Raw genomic sequence first — 21,452 nt, forward strand, 5'->3', positions numbered from 1 at the left:
ATCTCCATACCAGGTGGTATGTTCCACTGAAAACAGGACTTTGACCCAATTCTGCCAAGCACACATTTATTAGCAGTTAGACATAGTCCTGCCACCTGTCCTCATAAGATCCATGAAGCCCCACGCAGGAAAGGTTCACCTGAAGCACATTTAACAATTCTCCAGCAGTAGCATTTTACCTAAACTTCTGGTCAGATCAGGCAACAGACTCATCCATTAAGTGTCAGGAGGCAGGACCCAATGGATTCCTAGACCTAGAATGCCACTCTGGGATCACCAGTGTTTTAGGCCCCATTCATGCACGGGCAGACAAAAGTGTCAGTCCATAAATCTGGAACACTGTTTATTTAACCAGTGAAAGTTTGTTTCTATATATATTTTTTTAACATCTTTATTGGAGTATAATTGCTTTACAATGGTGTGCTAGTTTCTGCTTTATAACAAAGTGAATCAGCTATACATATACAGATATCCCCATATCTCTTCCCTCTTGTGTCTCCCTCCCACCTTCCCTCCCTATCCCACCCCTCTAGGTGGTCACAAAGCACGGAGCTAATCTCCCTGTGCTATGCGGCTGCTTCCCACTAGCTATATATTTTACGTTTGGTAGTGTATATATGTCCATGCCACTCTGTCACTTTGTCCCAGCTTACCCTTCCCCCTCTTCATGTCCTCAAGTCCATTCTCTACATCTGCGTCTTTATTCCTGTCCTGCCCCTAGGTTCTTCAGAAGCAATTTTTTTTTTTAGATTCCATATATATGTGTCAACATACGGTATTTGTCTTTCTCTTTCTGACTTACTTCACTCTGTATGACAGACTCTAGGTCCATCCACCTCATTACAAATAGCTCAATTTCGTTCCTTTTTATGGCTGAGTAATATTCCATTGTATATATGTGCTACATCTTCTTTATCCATTCATCTGTCGATGGACACTTAGGTTGCTTCCATGTCCTGGCTATTGTAAATAGAGCTGCAATGAACATTGTGGTACATGACTCTTTTTGAATTATGGTTTTCTCACAGTAATATCCACTACAGAAATGAGCAAACCCTCTACTATAGATTTAGGTAGACTGGTTGAAGCTTTCCAGTAGCTGCATCTGGAGTGTGGACTCATAATGAGAGTCTTCCAGGTGCACACTAAGCACTGCTAGAGTGTGCTCCTCTTTGAGATGCTTCAGATATTAACTGTCCCTAGAGTATATGTATGTATGTTCATGTACACATATAGGTGTGTGTGTGTCTCACACTGTCTGTGATGAGTTTTTGTTTGTGTTTGTTTGTTTGTTTTTTGGCCGGGACGCATGCAGCATCTTAGTTCCCGGACCAGGGATCGAACCCTCACCCCCTGCAGTGGAGGCACGCAGTATTAACCACTGGACCGCCAGGGAAGTCCCTGTGCTGAGTGTTTTTAAAGTAAATTTCAGGCTATATAACAAATCTCCCCTCCCATGTACATCTGTCCATATTGTTCCCCTGCATAAAACCCTTCTCTTTCATGGTTCCCTGTTGCCTATAAAATCAAGTCCACACTCCTTCAAGTGACATACAAGGCCTTGTCAGACCTGCCCCTTACCACTTTCTCTTCTGCACTTTACACTGTAGTCTAGAATTACCAAGCTGCTTTTAGTGAAGCCCCACCAATGATGCTCTCCCCACCTGCCTAGCCCACCTTTCCCACTTTCCTTCCGCTGGCTAACTCTTACTTATCCTCTATGACTCAATTCAGGCATCAGCCCTTTCAAGAAGCCTTCCCTGGAACCTGATTCAGAGTTAAGCTTGTTTATTTTATTTAACATATGAATAGCACTTATTATGTGCCAGGAACTATTCTAAGTCCTTTTCATCCTAATGACAACTCTATGAATTAGGTTCTATTATTATCCCTCTTTTCAAATGAGGAAACTGAGGCACATAGAGGTTTAACTTGTCCAAATTCACATAATTGATAAGTGGCAAAGTCACACTTCAAACCCAGGCTGTCTGGCTCCAGAGTCTGTGCTTGCAGAAATCCGTATGCTATGCTCTGTATTTCCATAGCACGGTACGCATACCTCTATCTCATCATTTAGCATAACAGTTTGAAATTCTTTCTTTGGGTATGTGTCTGCTGCTTCGCCATCAGGGTATTAAAGCTCAGTAGTCTCTGAAGTATGGTATAGTGGTTAGATCATGAAGTTTGGAATTAGACATACCTGGGGTTAAGTCCCACCTCTGCTCTGTACTAGCTGTGTAACCTTAGGCAAATTATTTAACCTTTCTATGCTTCCTTTTCCTTATGTGTGAAGTGGGAATACGAATACCTCACAGGGCAATGGAAAGAATGAAATGAGATGATGTATCTAAAGCACTTAGCAGTGGGTCTGACAGTAAAAAACGAAGCAAAACAAAAAAGTCTTGGTAATGCTTGACTATCACAACTAGTTGTTATTACCTCTGCGTCTCTAGCAACTACCACAGTGCTTGGAAAATAGACATTTGAGAAATACTTGTTGAACTGAACTATTGTGGAAACCTTCAGACTGACGTAGATATCTAAAGTATATCTTAGTGTGTACGACTTCAGAAATGGTCCCCTGGACTTAGGCAGGATGTGCCACCTCACTTTGCTGGGGCGCCCATAAGAGTTTTACCTCCGAAGGGTAGATAGCCCTGGAGCTCTCCAGTCATATAACTAATAAGCATATTATTCTGGTCCTTGCAGCCGTTAGTTTTACTATAGCTAAAGCTCAAATAGGATAGCTCATCAGTTTGAAGTGAGTCTTGTTATCCCAAGTCATCTCATCATCCTTCAAAATGAAAGAGAACTCCATTTAGTTTCCTTTTCTTAGAACAAGGGCTTCGGAACTCCCCAGGGCTATCCATTCTCATAGGACCTCTGACCTTTTCAGTCAGAGATGCAAATTTCCTTCCCAGTATCCCAGAGCTTTGATCCCTTCTGTTACAGATTTCACTTGTCAAATGAATGAAAAATACAGTTATCAGACATACTCAAGTCACCTTTGGATAATGTTGTGACAGAAAATGTCTCAGGTATCAATTAAGTACCCATCTTTTTGCACCCAAGGACAGTAGAAGATGCTACTTGAAAAGCTAAAATAAACATATATGTCACATCCAGGTAATAATACACGCCCCCATCCCCAGAATACTAAGGGAATGGAAGCTCCTAAGGCAGAATCTTTTGGTTAACTTAGGGCTAAGGAGAAACCTCATTTGGGTTCAGGTGGCCAATCTTTCTACAGTATCTGAACCCACTCTCCTCCATAAAGGAGGACAGTCTAACGACCACCGATTCTTTCTTCCATGCGGATCTTGCAAGATCTCTAGGCCAATCACTTCTCAGAATTTTAAGTAGAGAGACAAAGTGGAAGAAATTAATCTGAATTCATATTGTTGATGAAAAAAAAATCAATAGTCTATGAACGGAATGGAAAATTTTATTCAAGCCAACCTGAGGATTATAACCTGGGAGATTGTCTCTCAGAGAGCTCTGAGAACTGTTCTGCCCATTAGAGGTCAAAGCACAGTTATATCCATTTTTGAGACAAAGGGTTATACATCAGACGTATTGATAGTTTACACAATTCAGATCTGCATGTACAAAGTCGTGGGTCATTGTGACCCCTTACAGGGTTAAGAAGGAACGTTATCCCCTAAGGAGTTACCGGGTAGTGTGTCATTGTGGCCTCTTACAAGATTAAAGAGGAATGTTGTCTCCTAAGAAGGGATCTTGCTGGTACCAGGAGAACATTGCTCTTTATGGTTGAGCAGGTATTTCTGCCATTGGGGAGGTCTGGTTGGTGGATAATGCAGATACACAGTGCACACTGGAGGGGAGGGAGGAGGCCAGAGGGTAGAGAAAAATTTTATGTTTACATTTTTCTTGACTTACAATGTGAATTTTTATTTCATCAGTATTAATCCTGGTCATAGCCTATAATCTGGCAGTTTGATTAAACCTCTGATTGTTATGTTGTCATTTTTCTCTTTTTTAGAAGAACCCCACCACCTAACACACAAAAACGTCCAACTAGCTGAAGGTTCTGGATTCTCAAGTGCTAAGGGAATAATGACTGGAGTGTGGGTTGGTCAGGAGAGGCTGCCTGGAGAAGGTCTCCAGCCGGATGGTGAAGGGCTGGTAGAGTTTCGATGGCAAGGGCTTCCCCGAGTTGAGGAAGAGGGCTTGGGCACGAGCCAGAGCACACAGCGCCTGTAATAAGCTAGAGGCGAGGCTAGAGGTTTCATGCTTAGAGCAAAGCCTGGAATTCCCCTCTCTTTTTCTGTCCAGGTGGTCAGAAATAAACCACAGAGGTTCCAGAAACACAGAGATCGGAAATGTTCACTCTAGGAAAGTGCACTGGGCCAGAAGTGAAGAGCTACGATCTCTGATCCTGGTTCTACCACCGATTTGTCCCATAATGGTGGGCAGTTCGTGTAAACCTTTTTTAGACCATTTTCTTGCCAGTTAGACAGAGATAGATATATGATCAGACTACCACACGGAGCTGGTGGGAGGATTCAGTGAAAGCTTACAAATACCCATCAAATGTAAGTTACTGAGATACTATTATTAAAATGTACTAGTGCAGACACTACTACAGGTCTTCCTTCCATTCTCTTTGGCCTCTTTAGCCAACACTCAACATGAATTTCACGAGAGGTTGTTGGTTGCCTTTCTAAAAACATATTTAACCAGTTTCTTCAAAATTTGAAGGTCGAAATTCTAAACTTTGTAACAATCTAAAAAGGAATTTAAGGCAATCTTATGACACTGTTCCGGAGGTTCCAGGCTTCCTCTTATAATGCATGGAAGGTTTTCAAGCAACTGTTCTCTTTGACTAGCCCAGAAAAATCCTCCTTCCTTCATGTCCTTGAATCTAGCCTGCATATCTGAGCGAATTCTGATTATAGTTTATACAGTATAACATTGGTGCCCAAGGGCCATTCCCTTAGCCATTCCCTTTACACCTGTGTTGAATGAAGGGGTTCAAATCTGTGTGTTAACATATGACTTTAATTGGAGACTGAAGATGACCGCTTGTTAATAATTTGGCATATGAATCATTTAAAAAACAGAACACTTCTGGTGAAGAGAGGTGCTAGAATTCATCCTCGTCCCCTCCTCCTGAATGTGTATTTTACCTAAAATCACACAGATTTTCTGAACAAGTTTACCAGTGTGCTATAACATAATTGCAATATTATACCAGAAGCATTATCAATGCTAAGTACTCTCCAGTTTAGAATGCATGAATAAATTCTCTAAAACTCTTGAGAAGAGTATCCATTTTCCCAGCTAAATAATCTTTAAGTTCAAAAGGTAAAATGAATATTTCTTCTTATATGAAATATGGCTTCATGGGAGTAGAGTTTTGATAAGCATTTGTGAACTCCCTGCTGGTAGATTTAAAAACCTCCTTGGCAATCGCATGGCAACTAAGGATACAATGTCCCCTTCTACCTAGGGGCCAAGACATGGTGTTTGCAGAATTATGTATCCATTAAGGTAACATTAGCTCTGTCAGTTTCAACATTTGGCATCCAAGGTCACCCTGGATGCTGGCAACCAGCCAGTAGATGGGAAAAGAGAAAGAGTAGAGAAGGCATGTGAGCTTCTTAGACTGGCCTCAATGTCACCCACACCCCTTCCACCAACATTCCGTGGGAGAAGATTTGTCAGAAAGGCCCCACCTAGATGCACAGGGAACTGAGAAATGGTAGTTCCTGTCTACAGAGCCACTTCCCAACCACAACTCAAGCATGATGGAAGGGCAATACAGATATTTGGAGGCTAGCTAAGTGACTTTGTCGCAGTTGTACTGTGGCAGTTACTAATTTCTTGTCTCAGCTCCAAACCTCCAGACCCTGCTTTGTGATGCTGGCAGTAGGGCACTACAAACCACGTTTCTGCTTTGTTGGCTGACTCTATGTTAGGTTCTGCTAACAGGGGGCAGTAGAGGGAGACAGCAAAGCTGGAGAAGGAAGAGACTTCCTCCTACCTGTTTGCTTACCGTGAGTTTTCCTGTCTGCTTGTGGTTCCTGCATCACCACAGCCTTGCGTTGTCACCCTGGAAACAGCAGTGCCTTCCTATAGCATCAGCTGAATCTGGTTGCAGTTTTTCCGCCATTTGGACGAATCAGCTTCATTGTGTCTGCTGAGAGACACCACCAACCACCTTGTGCCTCCCTCTTCAGAAATCTGGGTCCAGCACCACAGGGACCTTCCTCCAAGCTCAGAGGTCTCAGTACCAGTTGGCAAGTGCCCCCTTTTCAGAAGTCTGAGGTTTAGCTCCAGGGACCCCGTCTCCCAAGTTTTAGTAATTCAACCACTTCTCTCCCCCTGCCCCCTGCCGCCTGCCCTGCTGCCCAAGGGTAATAGCTGCTTCCTGCAGTTTTTACCTTTGTGAAACCTTAGAGAAGCCCTAGCCAATAAAAATATAATGTGAATACTAGTCTTTAATTCTCTAGTAGCCACATTTTAAAAAAGTAAAAAGAAATGGTGAAATTAATTTTAATGATCTATTGTGTATAACCCAATCTGATCTGCTTTCATTTTAGCATATGATCACTATAAAAATTATTGAGATATTTTTATATGAAGTCTTTGAAGTCTGGTGTGTATTTTACACTTACAGCACATTTCAATTTGGAGGGTAAATTTCACCAGAAATACTTGATCTGCCTTAGATTTCATAAAATTTAGAGTTGAAAATATAGATTCACCAGCTCACGTTGTTCCAAACATACATAATTCTAATAACTGAATTGAGTATCAATTTGTAACTTTTTATTTGGAAAAAACTGTGCACTCACAAGAAGTTGCAAAAAATACTACAGAGAGGTTCTATGTACCTACCACCCGGCTTCCCCCATTAGTGACATCTTCCATGATTTTAGTCATTGTCAAAACCAGAAAATTAATTGGCACAACACAGTTAAGTAGATTACAGACCCTAATCAGATTTCCCCAGTTTTTATATGCACTTATTTCTTGGTATGTCTTTGTGATTATATGGCATTTTATTGCTTGTACAGATCTGTATAACCACTTCACCACCACAGTCAAGAGACAGAACTCTTCCATCCCTACAAAGGATATTCCTCATGCTGCCCCTTTATTGTTACTTCTCCCCTCCCCTACACTGAGCCCCTGGCAACCACTTATATGTTCTCCATCTCTACAATTTTGTCCCAGGGTAATGGAAATAAAAACAAAAATAAAAAAATGGGACCTAATTAAACTCAAAAGCTTTTGCACTGCAAAGGAAACCATAACCAAAACAAAAAGGCAAGCCACAGATTGGGAGAAAATATTTGCAAATGACGTGACCGACAAGGGATTAGTCTCCAGAATTTACAAACAGCTCATGCAGCTCAATATCATCAAAACAAACAACCCAATCAAAAAATGGGCAGAAGACCTAAATAGACATTTCTCCAAAAAAGACATACAGGTGGCCAAGAGGCACATGAATAGACATTCAGCATCGTTAATTATTAGAGAATTGCAAATTAAAATTACAATGAGATATCACCTCACACCAGTCAAAATGGCTATCATCAAAAAATCCACGAACAATAAATGCTGGAGAGGGTGTGGAGAGAAGGGAACCCTCCTACACTGTTGGTGGGAATGTAAATTGGTGCTGCCACTATGGAGAACAGTATGGAGGTTCCTTAAAAAACTAAAAATAGAGCTACCATATGATCCTGCAACCCACTCCTGGGCATATATCCAGAGAAAACCATAATTCAAAAAGTTACATGCACCCCAATGTTCATTGCAGCACTATTTACAATAGCCAAGACATGGAAGCAACCTAGATGTCCATTGACAGAGGAATGGATAAAGAAGATGTGGCACATATATACAATGGAATATTACTCAGCCATTAAAAAGAATGAAATAATGCCATTTGCAGCAACATGGATGGACCTAGAGATTGTCATACTGCGTGAAGTAAGTCAGACAGAGAAAGAGAAATATATGATATCACTTATAAATGGAATCTAAAGAGAAATGATACAAATGAACTTATAAAACAGACTCACAGATCTAGAGAAGGAACTTAGGGTCACCGGGGGGAAGGGTGGGGAGAAGAGATAGTTAGGGAGTCTGGGATTGACATGTACACACTGCTGTATCTAAAGTGGATAACCAACAAGGACCTACTGTATAGCACAGGGAACTCCGCTCAATATTATGTAACAACCTAAGCGGGATAAGAATTTGAAAAAGAATAGAGACATGTATATGTATAACTGAATTACTTTGCTGTACACCTGAAACTATCACAACATTGTTAATCAACTATAATATAAAATTTAAAAAAATAAATAATTCCTTAAGAACAAGAATGTTATATAAATGTCATCCTATAGTATGTAATGTTTTGAAATTGGCTTTTCTTTTTTCACTCAGCATAATGCCCTTAAGAGCCATCCAAGTTGTTGGGTATATCAGTGGTTTGTTCCTTCTTATTGCTGAATAATATTCCATAGTATGGATGTACCACAATGTGTTTAACCACTCACCTGTTGAAGGACATTTGGTTTGTTTTCAGGTTTCAAGTTGTGTGAGCATTTGAGTATAGGTTTCTGTGTGGGCCTAAGTTTTCATTTCTCTGGGATAAATGCCTAGGAGTGTGATTGCTGGGTCGTAGGTAACTCTGTGTTTAATTGTCAGAATGATTTCCAGAGTGGCTGTACCGTGTTTCATTCTGACCAACAGTGATAACACGATCCAGTTTATCGGCATCCCTATCAACATTTGGTGTTATCAGTGCTTAATTTTAACCATTTGAATAGGTATATAGTCTCATCTCAGTGTGTTCTTATTTGTGTTTGCCCAACGACTAGTGATGTTGGACATCTTTTCATGCATTTATTTGCCATCTGTATATCATCTCTGGTGAAGTATCTGTTCAAGTCTTTTCCCATTAAAAATTTGGGTGGTTGGTTTCTTACAGTTGAGTTTTAAGAGTTCTTGATATATTCTGTAGACAAATCCTTTGTTAGAGATGTGATCTGCAAATATATTCTCCCAGTCCATAGTTTGTCTTTTTATCCTCTTAACAGGGTTTTTCACAGAGCAAAACTTTTTCATCCTAAGGAAGTTCAATTTAGTGATTTTTTTCTTTTATGTATTGTGCTTTTAGTGTCATGTGTAAGAATTCTTCACCTAACCCTAGGTCATGAATATTTTCTGCTATGTTTCATTCTAAAATTTTATAATTTTACATTTAAATCTGTGATCCAATTTGAGTCTTTTTTTTTTTTTTTTTGCAGTACACGGGCCTCTCACTGTTGTGGCCTCTCCCGTTGCGGAGCACAGGCTCCAGACGCGCAGGCTCAGCGGCCATGGCTCACGGGCCCAGCCGCTCCGCGGCATGTGGGATGTTCCCGGACTGGGGCACGAACCCGTGTCCCCTGCATCGGCAGGCGGACTCTCAACCACTGCGCCACCAGGGAAGCCCCTGGGTCAATTTTTATGTAAGTTATGAGGTTTTGGTCTAGGTTTATTATATTATACTTCTGCCTATGGATGTCCAATTTTACCAGCACCATTTATTGAAAAAAATAACCATGTTTCTGGGGTCCCATAACCATCGAGGTTCAATGGTTCACTGGATGGACTCACAAGACTCAATAGCAGGCTTTACTCGCAGCTAAGGTTTATTACATCAAAGGATACAGACCAAAAGTGATAGGAAAAATATATGCATTCAGTAGTTCAGAGAGGTCATCTGAACCATCTGAAGCCACACAAGGATGTGCTTTCTCTCTATCAGTGAACTACAGGTGTGGAATAACTTTGCCCAGGGAAGCCCGTTCAAGACTCAGGATCTGCGGCTTTTCTGTGTAGGGGAACAGCTCTGTCATGGCAGTCTGGTGAAATTGATCACATAGGCAAAGGCTTGACCTGTATTTATCTGAGTCTTAGCAGAACTCCTTGTGATCCACCTGGAACACAAGAGGCTGGGAGGCACTTTTTGTTTTGTGGTCACGCCTTTCCGGTATGTAGGACAGGGAGCATGGGTTGCTGGTACATTGGCTACTCTTCCTTTCGTTCTCCGTGTAAGTAATAATCTGAATCCCAAAAGGGCTCATTGTGTTTTTATTGGCCATAGGCATCAGACCTTAGTCTTTCCTCACGCTCCACTGAATTGCTTTTTCATCTTTATAAAAAATCAGTGGGTATATTTATGTGAGTCAATTCTTTTCAACAGCTTTGTTGGGGTATAACTGACATACAGTAAACTGCACATGTTCAAAGCATATAGTTAAGTTTTGACATATGTATACACCTATGAAACCATCAGCCCAGTCAAGATGGTGAACATACCGCAAAGTTCCCAAGTGCCCTCTGTAATCCCTCCTTCCCCTCTGTCTCCAGGCAAGCACTGATCTGTTTTCTGTCATTTTAGGTTAGTTTGCATTTTTTAGAATTTATATTTGAATCATACATTGACTCATACATCTTTTTTCCAGCTTCCTTTGTTGAGCATAATTATTTTGAGATTCACCCATGTTGTTGCATATATCAATAGTTCATTCCTCATTTTTTTTGCTGAGTAATATTTCACTGTGTGGGTATATATACAACTAATTGGTTACCCATACACCTGTTGATGGATGTTTGGATTTCCAGTTTTTAGCTATTGCAAGTAAAGCTTTTATGAACATTTGTGTACAAGACTTTCTATGGATAATGTTTTCTTTTCTCTTGGGTAAATATCTATGAGAGGAGTGGCTGAATCATTTCATAGGTGTATGTTAAACTTTTTAAAAAACTACCAAACTGTTTTACAAAGTGGTACCGTTTATATTACTGCCAGCCATGTGATAGAGTTCCAGTTTATTGGCATCCTCAGCAACACTTGCTATGACAATTCTTTTTAATTTTACCCATTCAAATTGATGTGTAGTGCTTTTTATTTTGGTTTTACCTTGCATTTACCTAACGATCAGTGATGTTGAAACTCTTTTCATGTGCTTATTTGCCATCTGAATATCTTCTTTGGTGAAGTGTCTATTCACATCTTTTGCCCATTTTATATTGATTGGGTTGTCTATTTTTATTTTTGAGTTTTTAGAGTATTTTATATATTCTGGATACAAATCCTTTATCAGATATATGCTTTGCAAACATTTTCTTCCAGTCTATGAATTGTCATTCTCATTATCTTAACAGTGTTTTTCAAAGAACAAAAGTTTTTAATTTTTGTGAAGTCTAACTTATCAATTTGTTTTTAATGGCTTATGCTTTTGGTGTCATATCTAAGAAATCATTGCGTAACCCAAGGTCATGAGATTTTTCTCCTAAATTTTCTTCAAGAAATTTTGCAGTTTTAGTTTTTGTATTTAATACTGTGATCCATTTTGTGTATGGTGCAAGATATTAATCCAAGTTATTTTTTGCATATGAATATCTAGTATTTCCAGGACCATTTTCTGAAAAGGTTATTCTTTTTCTAATGAACTGCCTTTACACCTTTGTAAAAAAAAAAAATCAGTTGTCTATATTTGTGTGAGTATATTTCTGGGCTCTCTGTTCTCTTCCATTAATATATTTTTCTGTTTGGACATCAGTCCCACACTGTCTTGATTATAGTGTAGCTTTATAATACTTTTTTTTTTTTTTTTTGCTGCACCACGCACATGGCTTGCAGGATCTTGGTTCCCTGATCAGGGATTGAACCCGGGCCCCGCCAGTGAAAGTGCCAAGTCCTAACCACTGGACTGCCAGGGAATTTCCTATAATACCTCTCAAAATCAGGTAGTGTTAACCTCCCAAATGTGTTCTTCTCTCAAAGTTGCTTTGACAGTTCTAGGTCATTTGCATTTACATATGAATTTTAGAATCAGCTTGTGATTTTCTATAAAAATTCCTGCTGGGAATTTGAAAGGGATTATATTGAATTTGTAAATCAATTTGGGAAGAATTGTTATCTCAACAATATTGAGTCTTCTGACCCATGAATAAGGTATAAATATCACTATTTAGATTTTATTTAATTTCTCCCAGCAAAGCTTTATAGTTTTCAGCATACAGGTTTTGCACATCTTTTCTTGACCAAATGCTTTGGCCAGAACCTCTAGTACAGTGCTGAATATAAAGAGTGAGAATGGACATCTTGATTTGTTACTGATCTTCTTATAGGAAAAGCACTCAGTCTTTCACCATTAAGTATGATGTTAGGTATAGGTTCTTCATAGATGCTTTTTATCAGGTTGATGAAGTTCCCTTCTATTCCTAGTTTGCTGAGAGTTATTATCAGTAATGGATGAAAGAGCTGTGAAGTGAAAGCTTTGGACCTCACCCTACCTTAGTCAGAATTGTTCTGTTTTATGTTTTATGTGTGGATATTCTCTGTGAACTTTGTTTGCAAAATGAATTCAACTCCTAATAAGAAAAAAAAGTTTGAATAACACTACTTTATACAATGAGTAAACATATTAGTCAGGGTACTCCAGAGAAACAGAACCAGTAGGACAGATAGATGATAGATAGATAGATAGATAGATAGATAGATGGTTGATAGATGTGTGTGTGTGTATAATATAATATAATGAGGAATTGGTTCACAATATTACGGAAGTGAGAAGTCCCAAGATCTGCCATCTGCAAACTGGAGACCCAGGAAAGCCAGTGGTATAATTCTTAGAGAATGGATGAATTCCAGTCCAATTCTGGAGGCCTGACAACCAGGTAAGCCAATGGTGTAAAATCTCACTACAAGGAAAGAAGATCAATGTCCCAGCTCATTCAGGCAGACAAGAAGCAAAACGGGCGAATTCTTCATTCCACCTTGTGTTCTATTCAGGTCCTCAATGGATTGGATGATGCCTACGTTGGGGAGGGCAGTCTACTTTACTGAGTCCACCAATTCAAATGCTCATCTCATCCGGAAACACCCTCATAGACACACCCAGAAACGATGTTTAATCTGGGCACCCTTTAGCCCAGTCAAGTTGACACATAAGTTAACCACCACAGTAAGTTGTTGAAAAATTGAATATAAATTTAACTTTTTATTTTCCAATGAACTAGAAACACATAGGGAAATCTTTTGAAAGAATATTCCTGCATTCTTTGTAAAATCTAGAGGATTCCTAGGCCATGCTTGAAAACGCTGATTCTGGGAATTCCCTGGCGGTCCAGTGGTTAGGACTCCGCACTTTCACCGCCAAGGGCGCAGGTTCAATCCCTGGTCGGGGAGCTAAGATCCTGCAATACGTGCGGTGTGGCCAAAAAAACAAAACAAAACGAAACAAATGCTGATTCTGCAGCCTCTTAGAAGAAGTAGAGTTGTAAGACTGAGAGGGAACTTTCCAGAGAAGACTGATCTAACCTGCCCCCAGGGATAGTAGTAGTGCTGGGGAGAAGGTGTGGCGGGTCTAGAGAAGGACATTTTCCCATTTCTCTCACTGTTCTATATCTTAGCAACAAGGCATAAGTTCTGCACAGCCTTGGATTCCCTTGGGATTACAGACTGCTTGAGGGCAGGAACTGTATTACTTTCTTTTCTGTAGCTCCTTCAGCTGTCTCTCACAGTTCTTTAAACATCTCATGTGCTAAATGAGTAAATAAATGATAGGTGGGCAGATATCTTTTCCTTCCTACCATCTCTTGCCCCTTACTTTTTGAGCTCACTTGGCCCAGCTCTAGACAGACTTGTGAAGCAGATCAAGTTTGTCTTCGGTGCCCTTTGCCCACCACGAGTTCCTGTCTCCTGAGTGCCCAGTGTGTCCTCCTACTCATGATTGTTTCACTCTCAAATCCCAGAAAGGCCTGTTCTTCACAGGCAGCATCCCATGCCTCATCTGAGCTTCCTCATTATGTGTCCTGTCTTGCTTTCTTTAACGATTCCAGAGTTAGGGTCAGGCCACCTAGCGGTTGAGGACTACAGAGAAGAGAGCCTTCAAACTCTTGCCTCAGCATACAACTAGGGTATCCAGAGCACTTTCCTCCCTCTCTCGTCATCTCCAAGCACCGAGCCCACCCATGGTGGACAGTGCTTAACCCACCTCCCAAGCCCCCTTTCCCCTCTCTGAGGACAGTTTTGTGTGATCCTGGGGTAGTTTGGTTTTTAAGGGCAGATAAGCCACAAAACGAGAGAAAGCCCTTCTTGGATCGCCACGTGTCCCACTGCTCAGTGTTCAAAGCTACTGTTTTCCAAGTTGATATATTGAGAAAAGTATAAGCTTCTGCCAGAGCATCCACTTCTCTCCATGTGTGGGGTATCCTGTCCTACCTTGGCTCATAGGAAATAAAGGAAACCAACCATTTTGCTTCAATTAGGGAGAATCAGTATTAAGGATTGACTCCTTACTCTGTTAAACAAATCATCATCATGTGCCCACCATATACAAATAGACTATGACAACAGGGACTTCCTTAGATATTGGTTTGTTTTCTGTTTACTCCATCAGCAAAATTCTTCAGGGAAACTTGAAGAACTGTAAATGGCTCACTAACAAAAGCAAACAACATGCAAACATTTAAAATTAGGCAACGTTCAAACTGCCATCCACACGTTTCCAGGTTTCATTTAAAAGCAAAACCAACTTGAGTACCAGGTGTGAACTTAAAAGTAATAGGATTGTTATCTTCTAAAAATAAACCTGAGAGGGTGTACCCATCCGAAGACATAATCTCCCAGTTAATGTAGCCATCTTGAGAGCCCGAGCCCTTGTTCTATTGGTGTGGCCACAACTACTTGTCTTTTGGGACTAAAATTAGACCTCACCTCCTCCTCCAGGGAGCCGGCCCTCACCCTCAAGTCTGGGTTTGATGCTCTTCTTCTGGGCTCCCTGAGCATCCTGTGCTTACATCTATCAAAGCACCTATCACACTGGATTGTGTGTCTCCCTTATCTGAAGGTAGGGAAGATGTCTTGTTTGACTTTGTATCCCTGGGGCCAAGCAGTTGCTCAGTAAATGTTTGTTAACTGAAAAAAGTCTCTGCATCATATTCTTGGACCATCTTCAACGATAGCAAATCTTTCTTCTTTTGCTGGAGAATGTGATTTTTGGCAAACAGATGTTATTAGGAAACATGTTGGGCAAATCAGGTATTCATCAAACTCAATAACACTGTCTATTTAAAAATGAGCTGTGATCACAATGTATTGACTACTTTTCTTCTGCGATTCATAAACTGACTCTGAAAACAATTCCGAAGAAGGAATTGCAAAAGGTTTTGAGCAATAGAAGCTTCCCAGGGCAATATCTTTGAAAGGCTACTCTGGAGCTGGACTGCATGGGTTCCAGTCCTGCCTCTGCAGCTAAGTTAGCTGTATCGTCTTGGACAAGTTACTCAACCTGTTGTTTCCTCGTTTGTAAAATGGGGATAGTACCTCCCACGTAGAGTCATTGTGAGGATTAGTTGAGTTAATCACATCAAGTGCTTAGAATATAGGGCCCGGTACATAGTAAGTGCTCACTAAGAGTTGTTATTATCATTGTTATCTTTATGATCATTTGAGGCACTGTATTAGAAAATATTAGAGATAATACTTTTTTTAAAAAGGCCTATCCCTTCCCTCAGGAAGTTCACAGTCTAATGGGAAATACAGACATGTAATTTATGTTATCATACAACTTGATGGGTGCTTTCAGAAATGCCAACTGTCATGATGGCAGGAACAGCTGACATGGGGAAGGGTCTAGTATCGAGAGCATCTCAGTACAGTTCTGTAAGCACCAAATGCCCTCCACTCCATTCAGAACATTGTGTCCTGAGAATAGAAGTGTCAGTACGACCAGTTATTGATGTTCATGGTAGTGATGAGAACAGAAGGACCTGAGAGTAGAGATCACACTTTTTTACTAAAATACCTCCATTTTTTTAAAAAACAAAGGAATGGTATGCGGTGTCAGTTCCTGTGAAAGTATTCAGTGCTCCTTACTTCACTCCGAATAGGAACCTGTCTGGACAGAGAATTCATAGACTCTATCATCAATATGTCTCTCTGTTTAAAACAAAAATGGGTTCCAGTTTCAAAAATTAAGATACAGTGTTGCTCTGATCCTGAAAGAATGGAATAATCCTGAAGGATTTGCCATTTTACCAAGAGGGTTTAGAGGTTTACTATGGATTAGAATTGCACCAAAATTTAAGAATAGTAACTTTAAATAATGATATAATTTACACTTGGGGATGCATTGTCTCATTATTGTGTCATTTCTTTTACTGTGCAGAAATTAGTTTTTTCAATTAAAATATTGGTTGCCTTTTTTTAAACCAGAGTTTCCCTCTTTCAGAAATAGTTATAAAAATGACAGTTTATGTTGCAATCAGTTATTTTGTATGATTCAGGAAGAAACACTTTAAAAATAACTTTGTAATAAAGACAGAAAACTGTTTCTTTACAATTGTGATTCATCATAATTACTTTTGAACATTTGGTAAATCCTATTTTGGGTAATTTTTAAGAAGTACTTTAAAACTCTTTCAGAGTCTGTTTAAGGCCCTCCTTTATGAATTCTGCAAAAGCTTCACTTTGCGAAGAAAATGGGCTTGAGGTAATAAGCATAATGTGAGACAATGTGGTTATATGTGTTCCTGCCCTCTCCTCATCTTTTCAGTTTCCCTTCTGAGAAGTTGAAAGTCAAGGGATTATTTTGGGGAATTAAAGTAATTGCAAACAGCAACAGCATGGGCCTGCAACCTTTCCACCATGGCATGTTCTGTGCTTCTGGGCCCAAGGGGCAAGCAAGAGGTGCCAATTCTTAAGAGACCTGTGATGGAGCCACAGACGTGTTTTCTTAAGAAAGGGAGAGAGAATACGGCAGTGGTAACTGGAGCCGAGTGCTATACTTGGCATTTGTTCCAGGTTTGCTTAGTTGAACTGAATTTCCTGCTTATGGACAAGATACCATTCCGAGTTGTACAGAACAAGCACACAGCTGTCATCTTCGTCTTGCCCCAAAGGCTATTAACAGTTGGTCCTAAAGTGAAGGAATTTATTCTGTTATATGGATCATGAGTAGAGCAATCATAAAGTGTACTGATGTTGGGAAGGAAATCTGCATTCTGAGCATGTGTACGATTAACACCCTTATTGGACACTAATAATGCTGAGAGTTTCCAACCTCACCTGGAACTTCCTAAGGATTGTGAAAATGAATTTTTCACCACTACAGCTACTATAATCCCTGGTGCACTTCTTTTTTTAAAAACATTTCATTTATTTAACTATAGTTGATCTACAGTATTGTGTTAGTTTTAGGTGTACAGCTTCAGATTCTTTTCCATTATAGGTTATTACAAGATATTTAATATAGTTCCCTGTGCTATACAGTAAATCCTTGTTTATCTATTTTATATACAATGATGTGTATCTGCTAATCCCATACTCCTAATTTATCCCTCGCCCTCCCCTTTCCCCTTTGGTAACCATAGGTTTGTTTTCTATGTCTTTGAGTCCATTTCCGTTTGTAAATAAGTTGATTTGTATTAATTTTTTAGATTCCACATATAAGTGATATTATATAATATTTGTCTTTCTCTGCCTGACTTCTTTCACTTAGTGTGATAATCTCTAGGTCCATCCATGTTGCTGCAAATGGTGATATTTCATTCTTTCTTACAGCTGAGTAATATTCCATTGTATATGTGTGTGTGCATCTGTGTGCGTGTGTGTGTGTGTGTGTACACACATATGCACCACATCTTCTTCATCCATTCCTCTGTCGTTGAACACTTAGGTGTCCATGTCTTTGCTATTGTGAGTAGTGCTGCTATAAATATAGGCGCGCGTGTATCTTTTCGAATTAGGGTTTTGCTCTTTTCCGGATATATGCTCAGGAGTGGGATTGCTGGATCATATGGTAACTCTATTTTTAGTTTTTTAAGGAACCTCCAGACTGTTTTCCATAGTGGCTGTACCAGTTTACATTCCCACCATAGTGTAGGAGGGTTCCCTTTTCTCCACACCCTCTCCAGCATTTATTATTTATAGACCTTTTGATGATGGCCATTCTGACTGGTGTGAGGTGTTACCTCATTGTAGTTTCGATTTGCATTTCTCTAATAGTTAATGATGTTGAGCATCTTTTCATGTGCCTCTTGGCCATCTGTATGTCTTCTTTGGAGAAATCTCTATCTAGGTTGGACTTAGTGACTTGATTCTAATGCGTAGAATATGACAAAGGTGTTGGGCTGTTGGGATGGGACTTCTGTGATTAAGCTACAAAAGGTTGTGACTTCCGTACTGCTGGCACTCTCTCTTGCCCTCTTACTTACTCTGATGAAGCTTGATGCCGTGTTGCGAGATGCTCTGTAGGGAGACCCACATGCCAGAGACTCAAGGAGGCCTGCAGCCAACAGCTTATGAGGAACTGAATCCTTTGTCCAACAGTCTGTGAAAAATGGAATCCTGCCAACAACCATGTGACTGAACTTGGAAGCAGACCCTTCCCAGTAGAGCCTTCGGATGAGGTGACATCCCTGGCCAGCGCCTTGACTGCGGGCTTGCGAGAGGCCCTGAAGCAGAAGACCCAGCTAAGCCACGCCTGGATTCCTGAAAGTATGTTTTAAGCAGCTAAGTTTTGGGGGTAATTTATTATACTACACAATAACTAATACACCTTCCAAGAGGTAACCACTACCCTAGATGTGCTATCATTCCCATACATGTCTTTATATGTATGCTACATTTATGTGTATCATTCCCATGTATGCCTACACACACACACACACACGTACAATTACTATATATATATGTGTGTGTGTGTGTGTATATATATATATATATATATATATATATATATAGTAATTGTATTACATGTTCTTAAAATCCATATAAATGATATTATAGTATTTGTATCCTTCTGGAATTAGAGTTTCCCTGATTCGTTTTTCCACCACCACCATTCCATCTTTGCCTCTCTAGGTCTTTCTCTGTGTCTCAGCCTCTGTGAGTTCTAGGCTGCACCCCAGCCCAACCCTTTCTGTCCTGTTCCGTTTACCTGCAGTAGTCCCAAATTGGTGACTTAAGCCTGGTCCCACCTTAGGTGAAGCCCAGCTTCTTCCCATATGGCTCTCTAAACCAAAATGTTGCTCTTCAACATTACATGGGCCTCTAGGCCAACCTGGATCGTCACTGGGGTTTTCTTTGATAATGGTGCTTTTTAGAGCAGTATGCATCTAAAAGTTTCACGTGCATAGGAATTTCCTGGGAACCTTGTTAAAATGTGACTATGAAGGTCCGGGGAGGGCCTGAGATTCTGCATATCCACAAAGCTTTCAGGTGTTGCTCATGCCGTTGATACACAGACCCCATATTTAGTAACAAGATTCCAGAGGCTAGATGTCTATCTCTCTCTTTACGAAAATTGTTTTAACTTGACATTTTAATTTTTTTTAATTTTTATTTATTTATTTATTAACATCTTTATTGGAGTATAATTGCCTTACAATGGTGTGTTAGTTTCTGCTTTATTATATTAGATACCAATAAAGGAATTCACAATAGGCTTACCCAGTGATAGAAAGTGATGGCTTTCAAAGGTAAGGTGGGCCAAAACAAAACCAAATAATATAAGGAAAGACTTTACTTGGTGTTATTTACCAGTGAGAAATCTGTTCATACTTAAGCTTATTTACTGAAAGTAAACTTTTATTTTTAACTTGAACAAATGCTGACAAATATATATGTAGAAGGTAGGATAAAAGTTGGATATCAGTGGGTATCACTTTTTGGGAGATGAACTCTGGAGTGATATCAGTGTTGATAAAATTCCCCTGGGCTTCTAAAAAACAAAAAACCTAAAGAATGAAGAACAGATTCTTTCTTTTTTCCTCCATCCTTTTCTTTCTACTCCTCCCAACTACAGAATAAAATAAGAGAAAATGAACAATTATACAACATTAACCTGCACCAGTGACTTTCTAAATCTAAGAAAATAGTCTTATGTGTGTATATACTATATCTCAACAAGGAGAGAAGAACAATACATTTTCTTTTTGTAACTTGGAACCTTGTGTATCTGATGGCTTCGACCACCTGATGACCGCACCAGCCTTGTCTCTGTTGCCCAACACCACAAATGCTTGCCCCACCCCTCCTTTGATCCTCTCATTCTCTCTTTCTTTCTTTTTGGAGAGGCCATTCTGAGATTTAAATAAAGCTTTCTACTGATACTTAAGACTTTGCACAATTTCCATTCGACCAAGTAACAGAGACTGGATTTACCCTCTTACTTACTTACCCAAAAAACAGGACAAAATGTATAAGCTCTACCTGACTTGGCTCCCTGAACTCTGAGATTGGTGTCCGCAACCCAGGGAGTCTTCCAAGCTCTGCCTCAGCTCCCCTTCCCCATGTCCTATCCTGGAAACTTTCTGAAGGCACTAAGTTGGGTCAAATCTTCCACCTTAAGACGCTGGGAAAAGAAGGGCAAACTAAACCTAAAGCAAGCCAGAAGGAAATGATAAAGATCCGAGTGGAAATTATTGGACTAGATAATAGAAAAAACAATCAAGAAAATCAGTGAAACCAAAAGCTGGTTCTTGGAAAAGATCAACAAAATTGGCAAAACTTTAGTTAGATTGACTAAGAAAAAAAGAAGACTCAAATTTCTAGAATCAGAAGTGAAAGAGGGGATATTACTACTGACTTTACAGGAATAAAAAAGGATTATGTGGGAATTCTGTGAACAATTATATACCAATAAATTAGATGAAATGGACAAATTCCTAGAGAGACACAAACTACTGAAATTGACTCAAGAAGAAAAAAAACAGTATGAATAGATCTATAACAAGTGACAAGCCTGAATTAGTAATTTTAAACAAAACTGCCCACAAAGAAAACCCCAGGTCCAGACGGTTCACCACTGAATTCTAACAAACATTTAAAGAACTAATACTAACTCTTCTCTTCACCAACTCTTCCAAAAATAGAAGAGGCTGGAACACTTCCCAGTTCATTCTATGGGGCTAATATTACCCTCATACCAAAACCAAAGACATCACAAGGAAAGAAAACTACAGATTATTATCTCTTATGAACATAGGTGCAAAAATCCTTAGCAAAGTGAATCCAACAACATATAAAAAGAATTATGCACTATGAGAAGTGGGATTTATCCTAGGAATAAGCAGTCTGTTTAACATCTGAAAGTAAGTTAATGTAATACCTCATAATAATTGAATAAAAAACAAAATCACATGATCATCTCAATAGATGGAAAAAAGCATTTGACAAAATCCAACAACCTTTCATGACAGAAACACTCAACAAACTAGGGATGGAAGAGAACTTCCTCAACTTAACAAAGGACTTCTATGAAGAACCCACAGCTAACATCATACTTAATGGTGAAAGCATAGGTGCTTTATACCCTTAAAATTAGGAACAAAACAATCTCTGCAGCCCAACATTTTATTGGAGTTCTATCCAGGGCACTTAGGCCACAGAAAGAAATAAAAGA

The 21,452-nt window shown here is 39.6% G+C and overlaps 1 long non-coding RNA gene across 3 annotated transcripts in view; it reads left to right on the plus strand.

The window, feature by feature from the left end:
• Positions 1–21,452, plus strand: part of LOC307180714 — an 85,899-nt gene that overhangs the window by 49,810 nt on the left and 14,637 nt on the right. For 2 of the 3 annotated variants that reach the window (XR_013825763.1, XR_013825764.1), the window contains one exon: positions 9,297–9,500. The exons of the other annotated variant lie outside the window; for it this stretch is intronic. This is a non-coding gene — a long non-coding RNA (uncharacterized lncRNA). The remainder of the gene's footprint in view (positions 1–9,296; positions 9,501–21,452) is intronic. 3 annotated transcript variants of the gene reach the window in all.

Source organism: Stenella coeruleoalba (genome assembly GCF_951394435.1).
Source record: "Stenella coeruleoalba genome assembly, chromosome: X".
NCBI lineage: Eukaryota > Metazoa > Chordata > Mammalia > Artiodactyla > Delphinidae > Stenella > Stenella coeruleoalba.